The sequence below is a fragment of the Pinus tabuliformis genome, chromosome 1_2 (genome assembly GCF_031772625.1).
Source record: "Pinus tabuliformis cultivar Carrire ecotype Pingquan chromosome 1_2, CPIR1, whole genome shotgun sequence".
Lineage (NCBI taxonomy): Eukaryota > Viridiplantae > Streptophyta > Pinopsida > Pinales > Pinaceae > Pinus > Pinus tabuliformis.
The window spans coordinates 483,469,807-483,482,844 of NC_142298.1; positions in this window are offsets into that span (position 1 = coordinate 483,469,807).

A 13,038-nucleotide genomic window follows, 5' to 3' on the forward strand; every position below is an offset into this window, starting at 1 on the left:
GGATATTCTTCTGCACACACTTAGGAAAGCCTCTATAGGTGATGCTACCTCTTCTAGCAAGGGAACAAGTCTCTTGACACACTCGCATTCGTGTTCAATGCACTCCACATAGAGGAGGCGAATTTACTCTACCCACCGTTCCTGTTATCATTTGAAATATTAAATTTCAATTTCCACAATTGTTTGGTTGATTCTAATGCATCAGTCAATGTCATGCCACTCTCCATTACTAAGAAGATCAATGCCCAATGGAGCAAGACAACTGCCTAGATCATCCAAATTGACAGAACATGTGTTCCGACAATTGATGAACTTTGGGATGTGATCATCTAGTTATCATCTAATGGAAAAGTTCATCAATGCATCAATATTGTGATTGTGGACATCCCAGAAGCATACGGTGTATTGCTCAGCAAAGACTGGTCAAGCAAGCTACAACGATACTTTTCCACTGATTGGTCATACTTATGGCTTCCATACATTGGCAGAAACAACCATATTTGGGTGTTGTCAGAGAGATACATGAGACACAATGTGACTGCCTTGAATGGAGAAAATGAACCGTTGGGTTTCGCAAAATTGATGTTCACCAATTGCTTTCTCGAGACACAGTTGGGGTGTTGTCTTGCACAACCATCCTCGACCCCACCAGAGACATAGTTGGGTCTCCTTCCATGCCAAACTGGTGAAAATGAAACTTGTACAATAAATTGTAATAGTAGTAGTAGTAATAAAATTAGTACTAGTGTGGCGAGTGGTCCTTGTACAGACGATATCTGAACCTTTTACTTTGATGGTTCCAAGACGCAGGAGGACTCTAGGGCTAGTTGTGTCTTAATAGACCCGCTGTAGAGAAAACACTTAATCTCTAGCCACTTGGACTTTGAGTGCATGAACAACACTGCCGAGTATGAAGCACTCATTTTGGGCTTATAGAAATCCATCAGCCTCAACGTTGTTGTGCTCAAAGTGGTAGGTGCCTCAGAGATTGTGGTACGTCATGTATGTAACACCACACACTGTATGTCACCCCATATTAAAATTTATCAACAAGAGGTATTGCGACTCATATCTCAATTCCAAGCTTTTAATATTATTTTTGTATCAAAAATGTGTAATGCAGTTGTAGATGCCTTAGAAAAATTAGCTTCTAGGATGACACTGTTAAGGGATAGATTTTCTGTTGAAATTTTATATAAGCCATTTGTCTTCGACAACATCACTAATTTACGCATTTTTGATGATGATCAACTGATACTACATTTCATGGCCAACGTTGGCGTCTTCAAGAATGCAGCAATAGACGAGGACGAGCACAAGAAGTCTCTATAGGACGCAACTAATGTAAGTAAAGACAACCTCATCCCCAAGGGTGTGGTATTACTCGAGAAGCTGTATGAATTGCAGAACCGCTTACAGGGACCTGTCAATGCCAAAACCCACAAATCTACATTGCTGCACAAATAAACTAATCTGGCGACGAACAAGGATTTGAAGTTTGCAAATCTCGGTACATGCTGCACACCTTAAGAGCGGAAAGCTTTCATCTGCCTCTTCAAGTAGTATAGAGATGTATTCGTGTGGAGGTACGATGACCTCAAGACATATGATACGCGAATAATACAACATGTCATACCAATCAAAGAAGGGGCCAAGCCTTTTCAAAAAAAGCTAAGGAAAGTTCATCCTTCACTTAAGCCCCTCATACAGAAAGAATTGACCAAGTTTTTGGATGCTCGGATCATTTACAAAGTTTGACACTCCACATGGGTTTCCAATTTAGTCCCTATTATAAAGAAGTCCAAGGAGATCCGCCTTTCCGTAGATTTCTGCAACTTCAACCACATATTGGACATTAAAACTACCCAGTGCCATCTATGGAGCATATACTGTAGGCAGTATCTGGAGTAGAGATGATTTCTTTGCTTGAGGGATTTTCACGATGCAACCAGGTTTTGGTAGCAGAGCTTGACAGACTTAAAACTACCTTCCGTACCAAGTGGGGTACGTTTGCTTTCCAAAGGATGTCGTTTGGGCTGGTGAACATAGGTGCAACTTTATAGTGCATAATGGACATCACCTTATGTTGGATCATCAGACATAGCATAATGGTCTACCTCAATGATATGAAAGTCTTCTCAAGACAATGGTCAAACTACCTATGCCATCTTAACAAAATATTTGAGCGATGTCGAAAATACAGGATATCCTTGAATCCCAAGAAGATAATCTTCACAGTGTCTGAGCACAACCTTATTGGACACATCATTGCCAAGACTAGGATCAAGGTAGATCTAGACAAAGTTCGGACCATCACGTAGATTCCAAACCCCTTGAACAAGAAAGTTATGCAGTCTTTCCTAGGGATGATCAAATTCCTTAGAAAGCTCATCTGTGATTATGCACAGATTGTCAAACCCATCCAAGAGATGATCAAGAAGGACATAGTCTACAGTTGGGGAAAGAAGGAAAAGGACACATTCACCCATATTAAGCAAGCTATAGCAGAAGCACCCACACTGTACAACCCAAACTTCAACAAATATTTCTTGCTCTATACCTTTTCTTCCATCGCTTCACTCTTTGTTGTGCTCACTCAGAAGGACTAGATGAACAATGATCAACCCATCTCCTTCAGAGTACGAGCTTGCAAGGACCTAAAATCAAGTATTCTGCCGCGGAAAAACAAGCACATGCAGTGTACAAGGCGGTAAATAATTTTAGACCCTACCTTTTGGAAAACCATTGCATTATCTTTGTGCCACACCCAACAGTCTGGTCACTTCTTGTTCAGCAAGAGCTGGGTGAAAGAAGGGTGAACTGGATGAAAGGACTGCAAGAGTATGATCTTGACATCAAACTAGTTCACACCATAAAGGGTCATGGTCTGTATAGACTAGCAGCAGAATCAGTACATGCGCAAGAGGAAGAAGAAGAGCTCGTAGGCTGGGACCAAGAAATTGAAATGTACAATGTTGAGCAAGCCTCACCCACTTCACACGAAGACTCTTGGTATGCAGAAGTGTGCTAGTACCTTGAGAATGGCATCGTGCCCTCTCACTTTTCCATGCGACAAAATAGGGCACTCTGACTCAAAGCTTTACCTTACCAGCTGGCACATGGGGTGCTTTACAGAAAGCACTCAATGGTGTCTTTCTCAGGTGATTGGAGGCACAGGATTTAGAAAAGGTGCTACATGACCTCCATGACAGACAAGCTAGGGGACACTTCGCGGGTAACACAAAAGTGCACAAGGTCATGCAGGTTGGTTTCTACTAGCCTACATTATTCAAGGACGCACACGCTTACGACCGCAAGAATTCAGACTATCAGAAATGTGCTGACTAAAACCGAAGGTCAACAGACCTACTGTAGCTTGTTGCAGTGGTAGAACCATTCCAACAGTGGGTCTTGGATGTCACTGGGGATATTTTACCACATTAATCAAAGAAGGATCGCTACAGATTACTTCACACGGTGGATAGACATAGTTATTCTGAAACAAGTGAACGACCAGGAAGTCATCAGCTTCCTACAAAAAAACATAATTTCTAGGCTCAGCGTTCTTGTATTACTTTTTTTTACAATGAAACGTATTTTTATTTGTTAAAGTTTTATGAATTTGCATTAGAAAATGGTATTGTTTTGAAGCATTATCCTAATTACTACCCATTAGAAAATGGTCTTGCTGAGTCTACAAATAAGAACCTCATCCACATTATCAAAAAGAACATTTACTCTGAACAGTGAAACTGGAATTCTACTTTGGTAAATTCTCTCTAGGCTAACTGAGTCACACCTAAACCTTATCTGAATACCTCCCCCTACTTCCTGGTATATGGAAAGGAATCCATCCTCTCGCTGAACATCTACTTGCCTTCTCTCCATATGTCCCAAGAATCGCAAGGCAAGTCATGTATTATAGTTCAGCGTAGGATGGATGCACTGCACAAGCTATAGGAAGAAAGGATGAAAGCAAAATAAAAATTCACTGCACTAGAACCATATCAAGAGATGGTTCGATAGGAAGTTTGCAGGGAGCACCAGCTTCAGTGTGCGTGACTTAGTCTTAAAGTGTGACAAATCCCATGAGGACAAAGGCAAACACACGAAGTTTCAATCCCTTTGGATTGGTCCATTCACAGTCCACAAGAAGCTTGGTCAACACACATACCATCTTCAATCACTTGACGGGAGGATTGACACTCTCCCTGTCAATGTCCAAGACTTAAATTGTTATTGTCAATGATCTGGAGCTAGACCACATGATATCTACATAGTATTTTGATTGCTTGTTTTCTTGTTTATTTTTTGTTTTGTGTCCTTACTTTTTTTTGTTTTTCTTTTGTAAATAAAGTGTTGTGTCGTGCTGCGTTCTGTTTTCTTAATGTGTATGTGGTTGATTCAAGTTCAAAGATTCTTGTGGCACTGCAGTGCTTGGCCAGTCCCGTGTCCACCTTCTTTGTGTTTGGTTGTCATTTTTGGTCGATGAAGTCTTGATGGAAAATATGATATGTCTGTAAGGAGAATTTTTGTTAAACCATGAACTTGTGTCCAATCTGGGAAACCTCATGCTTGTACTCAATCTTCTGCTTTGGTGTGTTCAAGCTTATCCAACTAGTAGAAACAGAGAAGGGGAAAATCTAAATGAGAAAACCTGAATCAGAGGTCTTTACATGCTTCTCTGAAGGAACAACCTCTCCTACTCTTAATAAGTCAGGATCCCTCTTCTGCCCCAAAAATAAATAAGTGCCTATGCACAGTTCTCTTTAAAAAATAATAAAGGCGAAAGAAGAGAAAGGATTCCTACACAAAAGTTGAAGCATGAAACTCCATTGGGGTATTGTCCAGACTCATTGGCAATGGAGAAATTCTTTTGTTCCTACGTGACTCCATCGGGGTAATGTCCAGGCCTACAGGTAGCGGAGCAACACAAAATATGAAATCTTATACTCTGAAAATCTTAAGCTCGCAAGCCAAACTACCCTTCGCGATTTGAAACACTGTGATCTAAATGAATCTTAAGTTGTGTGTTGGTACAAGGTAAACCATGTTTGTCCATGGGGCAAGTGGAGAAGCCAAAGTAATTTGCACAATGAATCAATACTCCCTGAATGACCAAGGTCATGTACTGTAAGTGAACCAAAACAGACAAGCTGGTATTCAGCGAGTGTGTCACCAAGTGTTGTAGCAGTTGCAACACCCTCCAAAATTTTGGCTTTCATTCAAATTTTAGAGCCTTCCTTGTTTTTCCTTTGATGGTTGCAAACACTCAAGCTCATTCCTTGAGCTCTATTAGATTACTTTTCACCCTTTTCCTTGCCCAACCAATTGTTGTCTTTGGCATGTTGATTTCTTTGTCATGCTTGCAATATTGTTTTGGTGATTTTGAAGGTTTTTCTTTGTGTGTTTGGATTGTCTTAGCTATGTGAACACTTGTCGCACTCACACACAAAGTTGTAAGGAATTTCACGCAAGTTTTGTCACGGTTGTCCAAAGGTTTATCCCAAGTGTCCCACTTATTGCTTTTAGCTTTAGACAATCCCAAAAAGGGTCATGCTTTTCTATGTTTTCCTAGTGGCTAGTGTCGTCATGTTGTCAAAGTATAGTAAGTGTGTGATCACAATGTCAAGTCCTCACGAGTTCACTTGCTTCTCACACTTAGCCATTTTCCTGAAAATATCTCGACGAACCAACTCTACTTCACCGGACCCCAACTGAGTTGCACAGTGTAGTCTCAACCCTTAGTGGTGTTGCTTTGTCTCCTAGAACTGTGCAATGCTTGAGGCTCTCCTTTGGGTCAGTTGCATTGCACAATCCCATAAGTGAACAGCCTATCTCCCTTCCCAAAACTACACAGAAAATACCTCATAGCCTATCTGAACTACGCACTTCACGATCATAGTCATAAAGACTCCTTCCTTCCTACTAGAACCCCACATTCCATAGAGACCTTGGCCTGCACTACTCCCATAAATTGCACAGATGTGTACTTCCAATGACCTCCCTCGGTTGGGACTCATTGCTCTCCAAAACTACGCAGATTTGTCCTCTGGTCCCTCTACTGTCCTGCTCTATCTTCCTCCTGGAAACTATGCAGAGGTGTCCCTCAAGGCCCCACCTTGTAGTTGTCACTGGTGCCTCCAACTACGTAATTCTACCTCTTAGTGGCCTCTGCACAGTTTTCCCAGAAAGTGAAGACTGCGCGTCAGAATTCCTTGTCCAAACCTTAACTGTGCTCTGCACAGTCTCAGTGACCATTCCTCCCTCCTTGTCACCTGGAGATGTGCATTATGTAGTTGTTGGGCCCTATTCCTAGTATGTCATATGTCCCAAGCCCGAAACATGGAAAACAATGCATCATGCTAGACTAAGAGTTTTTGGATTTGATGCCGTCTGTTATGAGTGAATTATAGGAACAGGTACATTTGCAGATCATGGAGAGACAAAGAATCGGATGAAGAAGGAGTGCACATGCTAGAAGACTTACTTGCAGCTGGAAAGATGAACAAAGCACATAAAGCAGTTGTTGTCCCCCACAACATCCCAGGCTGAGAGGAATCGATGGAGGTAACCACAGAAAAAGATTTCAGTTTGGTAGCTAGCCCTACCAAACCAGAGAGGGATCTCTCTGTGAGATCACAACCAAAGAATTGACTGGAATATAAAAGGATTTTAGGCTAGATATGCTAGGCTCAGATAGGTTTGAAAATTTAGGGTTTTGATGTTGAACAAGGGATGAAAACTAGGTAACTAGGTCAAAATATCAAAGGGTAATAGCAACAAAAATATAAAGGAGCAAGGTAGTAGTAGTTTTGTGATGGCTTAGGGTTTGTCAGTGTAGTGTAGTGTTTAGAAGAAATAAGAGGACTTAATGAGCATATATGTCATGAATGTATTAAGCAAGAAAGAAAATAACATATAATGATAATTCCATCGAAACATAGCTTTGAGAAAATAATTCTACTTATAAAATTAGGAAAAATCACTGAAGAAATTGGTGAATAGAAACAAGAGATGAATATCTATCATATGAAACTATAATGGAGAAAAAACAATATCAAAAACTCCTAGCACATGAATTCCTAGATAATAGCTGCAACTGTTCTTTGATTTCTTGGAAATGCTGAAGCACAAGTTACAAGAGTTCTTTCCTCAAATGTCCAACCCTTCTTTATGATTGAGAAAACGATACATATAGACTAAGATAAATAGTTTCCCCACCTTCAAGGGTCGAATCCATGAGTGGTGGAATAGTTTCCAAGAATATCTCAACCAACAAGTGAGAGTGAGAAGGTTGAAAACAAACTCCTCTTAGACTTTGGTTTGAGTTTCTATTCATTAATGAGGCCTAATTTAACATCAAAACAACCTATTATGCTAATTTATTCATGATTACATCATCAAGACATCGAACTAATGAAATTACATCATCAAGTAAAGTTTTGTTGGAGAAATATTGAGAAAAAACTATCACAGTGATATGCGCAGCGCCATCAGTTATATGCGTAGTGACAGCTTACAGGAAGATTTTGGAGGCCTTCCCATGCTCCAAATTCATAACCTGATAGCTCATTTGAAAGATGCGAATGTCTAGTTCTCATTTAAATATTCAAGAAGGTGATTTGGACACTCCATAAGGGAGAAAAAGTGATTTTCCAAAGACTACTTCGATATGCACAGCGCATGCTTCAAAACAGTTGCAGAATGTGACATTTTGACCCCTTTTTTGACAATTTCTCCCAATCTGTCTACTAACAAGCTTTCAAAAGTGGATATCTGACATGTAGAAGTGATTATCTATCCAACCATGTAAATTTTTTAGCATTTGGATGGCTGAGGAAAAAGTGTAGCGCCTAGGCACTGCACATATAGCTGCCTCTGTGTTTTAAAACAGGCTAAAAACCATCAAAAATTTCAAAATGGAAAAAAATTCTCAAAATTTCCTCAAAATTGTCAAGTGAAGTCATCATATGATATGTCATGCCATGAGAGAGGCCTCAACAAGTAGATCAAGCTTTTCTTTGTCCTTTTGGCTTGTTAGGGTTTCCTTGAGCTTTTTCTTCAAATGTTTAATTCTAACTTGGGATACCCTGTTTCTTGTGTAGTAATGCATGGCCATATGTCTTTGCAAGTTATTGTCCCTACTTTCCTTCTTGAGGAGATTATCTAGGTGGCCATTAACCTTGTCAAGCCAATATACTCTGTATGCATTGATCTCTCTAGTAATTAAGTCATCTACAGTGATCTGACCTCTGGGTGGAGAAACTTCTTTTTATAGCTCAAGGGAGCTCTTGAAGGCTCTTGTTATTGGTCTCCATGGTGTGATTTTCTCTCCTTTCCTTCTGAAACATCTAACTAAACCATTGATTTCCCCTTTACTTCCTCTTTCTTAAAATAGGTTGTGTGTTTGTTTTGGATCATTTGGTTTACTTTCAATTGCATGTTTTCTTGTTGTAAGCATGCTTTTAAAGAATTTGCCTCTGTAAACTTGTCTTCCAACCTTTTGATCTCAACCCCCTTATCCCTTATGATTTAGTTTGCAACTTTTTCCTCTTTGCCTTTCTCCATATCTGTCACATTAGTACCTAGATGAGTGAATTCCTCATGATGTGGGGATGCTCTCTGTTCACCTGATGTAGGCTTGGCCCTTTCAACAAAAATTGGAGCAAACAAAAGCCTTTCACCTCTGGAGTAAGTCTTAATGACTTCTGCCCTATAATTTCTCTTGGTAGGTCTGCTTGAAGAAGCAACCTCTTGTTGTACTAGTGAGTTTGGAGGTGTTGATTCATCACTAGATATAACTGGAGAAAATGGAGGAAAAGCTGAATTTGAAAAGCCATCCCAAGACAAATTTACTTGTGCTAATTAATGACAAACTAGAAATTTCACCAAGCCATGATAAAATAGACTAGTATGATGATTTTCTCCCATATTTTGTACCTTCTCTGTCATTTTTGTTAGGATTTTGTACAGATAGTAAGACAAGTTGAGTTGCTGAACACCGGTGAAATGCATGAAAAGCCTCATGTGGTATTGATACAACCTTGAATACCTTCCCTCACATGTAAAATACTTCATGATCAATTTCATGAGAGGGGAATATCTGTCCAACAAATGTCTGAATGGAAAAACATGTTTTGGAGCTGTCTTATATGGTGCTTTTAGGTACATCTTATAATTCTGAAGGCCAATGTCTCTTTTATTGAACTAAATGTTTGGAATCCCTGCGGTTGTGGAGATAATTTTCCTTGAAAAATTGAACTCAGCTCCTGCTATAGTCACTTTATCCCTTCTTAATTTGGTGCCAAAAGCATTGGTTAGTTGATCATGAAACTTCAGTTGCTCAATTCTTTGGCAAAAGGCAAGACAACCCGCATCTTCAAATGATTTTCTGATGAAAGGAGATGACAAGATCTCTTGAGTTGAGGTAGGTTCATATTTGATGAACTTCCCTCCTCTATGTCTCTTTTTTTCAGTTTTTTCAGATTCCATGATAACACCTAGCTCTATAGGAGAGAAACTAGGATTTTACTTGTAGGAAAATAGGGGATTTTGATAGCTGTGAGGAAATTAGGGAAATGAAAGGGACAGGGAACTAGTAAAATTATGGGAAAATTTCAAAGGATAGTAAGGGATGTTAGGGAGCTAAGGAATGTGAAATTTTCGAATTTGGGTGATGGGAAGGGTTTCAAAGAAGAGAAACATGGTCCAAGGTTTGAAAAGTGTGCTCTAGCTAGGGTTTATGTGAAAATGATGAAATTTGAGGATGGGTTTGATGGAGGGTGTTTGGGAAGGTGTGATTAGGATAGGAGAAGGTGTATGAACATCAAGATATATGATTTAATAACATTTAATCATGGAAATCATGAAAACCTAAAAACTGTTTTTAAAACCCTAGGGAAATGAAGAATAACAACACAAATAAAAGAACTAAGAGATTACTTGAGTTTCATGAGAAGCCACTAGCTTGTATTTACTGCAAAACAACTTGAATGTGATGGAATAAATCACTGCAAAGAAGTTTGCAGCCTTCATATGAAAAACAAAACAGTGTCAGGATTTGCGTAGCACAGCCTGAGGATTTGTGTAGCACAAAAAGGAAACTTGTATTTGGCATGAAAAAACTGATCTATATTTGCCAAATTCGACCTGTTTGGTTGGAGTGATGTCTTGGAAAATGGAATGAGCAAATGGAGAGTGAGTGGGACTCTTTTATAGCCTATGAAAATCGATTTTTTCACTTACATGTGGTAGTAGACCCACCATCACTTTTCATAACTTGACTTTGACATTTTGCAGCTTCATGACTTTATGAAAGCATTTCATTAAAATGAAATACAAACATGATTTGAAACTTTAATTTCCAACTTAATCTTTAGTACTCCTTTATAGAATGGATTTCAATGGTGAAATGACCAGTTTTCATAAATTAACCTTATGACCTAGTGGTGACCTAGAATGGGCTTATTAGATGAATTATGACCATAATGACTATGGGACTCTTCTAACAGTGATTTGACTTGACCAAGATGGTATTATTTGACCATGGAACTGAAAGGTGTAGTAAAGATTGAACCTTCCTAACCGGTGACAAAATTTTTATTGAAAAGTTATTTGAAGCTATAAAAATTTGACCTGAAATCCTAATAAAATACTTTGTAAGAGCACATTTGATCATTGGTGATTGACATTACTGACAGGAACTAACATTGGCTCCACTTGGGGATGGCGGCTCCTTGGAGGTGTTAAGAACACCGTAGACCAGCTATCCTTATTCATTGGGCAATGGAGTCAAAATGCAAAAGACCAAACTCAAACTAAGAACTGACTCTAAAAAAGAAAAATAAAACCAATAGTTGATCAAAGAAGCCTTATGGCCTTCTCCTTGAGCTTCAAACTCCTATGATAGCCACTTCACACTTGGACATGAAAAGTAAACTGGTATATACAATGTTAATGAAAATTTGTAGAAACGTTATCAAATATAGTAGTGCTTGAGAAGCCTACCATTGATCGCTCCTCCCGAATAATCTTTCCCATTCATTTCCTCCAACAGATAAGCATTATTTCCTCTGAAATCCGAGATTCTGTACAGTCCTTTCCATAAATTTTCAAATTTGTCGTGTTTTCCCTTTTCTTCATTTCTTGCATCCCAACGAAGAACCACATCACCTAAGTTGAAATTATCTTCTTTAGTCTTGCGATCATAAATTTTTTTTATTCTTTCCTAAAGTTTATAAGTATTTTGAAAAAATTCTTCCCTAGTTTGCTGCAAGTGGATCATTTGACTTATTCTTCGTTGCATATTATTTTTTTCGTTGTCCAATTCCTGCGAAATTTTCATTACTTGGACAACAAGGGATGAAGGAAAAATAATATCAATCCCATACACCAACTGAAAAGGAGACATGCCTATGGATTTCTTGTTACTGACTCTATCTGCCCATAAAGCATTAATGAGCTTTTTATGCCAGTTTTTCTTATTGACCTCCAAAACTTTCTTGATGATGTTGATCAGAGATTTATTGGAAGATTCAACCAGACCATTCCCTTGTGGGTGATAAGCAGTAGAATGCCCCAATGTAATATGGTACTTCTCACAAAACTCCACCATCTTCCTAGACTTAAAAGTAGCAGCATTATCGGTGATTATCTTCTGCGGGCAGCCAAATCTAGACAAGATATTAGATTCAATAAACTGAATGATAACAGAATCAGTAGCTTTCCTGGTTGGGATTGCTTCAATCCATTTTGTAAAATAATCCGTGGTTGTTAGGATCCATTTGTGTTGTGCAGACGATGAAGGATGGATTTCCCCAATAAAATCAAGACCCCATTGCTGGAAAGGAGCCGTGACTGAAACGGGTTGCAATGGTAATGGTAAGAGTTTTCTTTTTCCCTGAAAAATCTGACATTCATGACAACTCATCACTGTTTTATATACATAAAAAAAAGAGTAGGCCAATAAAAACCAGCTCTCAAAATTTTGTTTGTTATAGTTTTCCAGAAAAGGTGACCACCACAATCTCCTTTGTGGAAATCACTCATTGCATCGTTCTCTTCATTTTAGACAAGACAGTTTAGAAACACACCACCCAAGTCTTTCCAAAACAAAACACCATCAATAATACAATATTTCAAAGCTTTCAACTTTAAGGATCTACTTTTACCTTTGGGTACTTCCGGTGGAGGGTTTAAATACTACAATACATAAACTATGTCGGAGTACCATGGAGATGAAGTGAACATGTCAGACACCTGTACATCTAAATCTTCTACTTCTTCTTCAGAAAGAGCAACAATCAGGTTGATATCTAATGCATACAAATTAGATCCATCCATGAGCTTGGCCAAACCTTGTCCCTTGATAAGTTTTGTTGGCTTTATCTCCAAATCATATTCTAACATGTTGAGATCCATTTTCCCTGCCTACCCTCTGGATCTGTCTACATAAGAACTTCTTTTACTGCTTCTGTTGGAACATAAGCTATGGTGTGAGAATGCAGAATGTATACTTGGAAATCTTTGAGAACTTTCACCAAAGCCAAAGCTTGCTTCTCAATAATATTGTATTTCAGTGCTGCATCCCTTATTGTTCGACTGAAAAATGCTATAGGTTGTTCATTTTTCTGATCCTTCTTTTGCATTAGGACAACTGCTAAGGTATGCTCAGAGGAAAATGAAAATATGATGAAATATGAAGTATAATCAGGATTGATTAAAGTAGGAGCAGTAGATAATGAAAATTTGATTGCATTGAAAGACTTCTTGGCATCTACAAACCATCTTACCTCGCTGTCGTTTTTCAGCATCTCTGTCATTTCTCTCAAATGTTTAGCAAGGTTGGGGATGAATTCTCAAAAAGTTGATTTTCCCATTAAATGACTATTTTTTTTTTGTTACTTGGGAAATCTAATTGTTGAATGGCTTCAACTCTTGTAGGGTCAATGCGAATTCAATCCTTGGAAATAATATGCCCCAGAAACTTACCTTCTTCCATGGAAAATAAGATTTTTCTTGGATTTAGTGAAATAT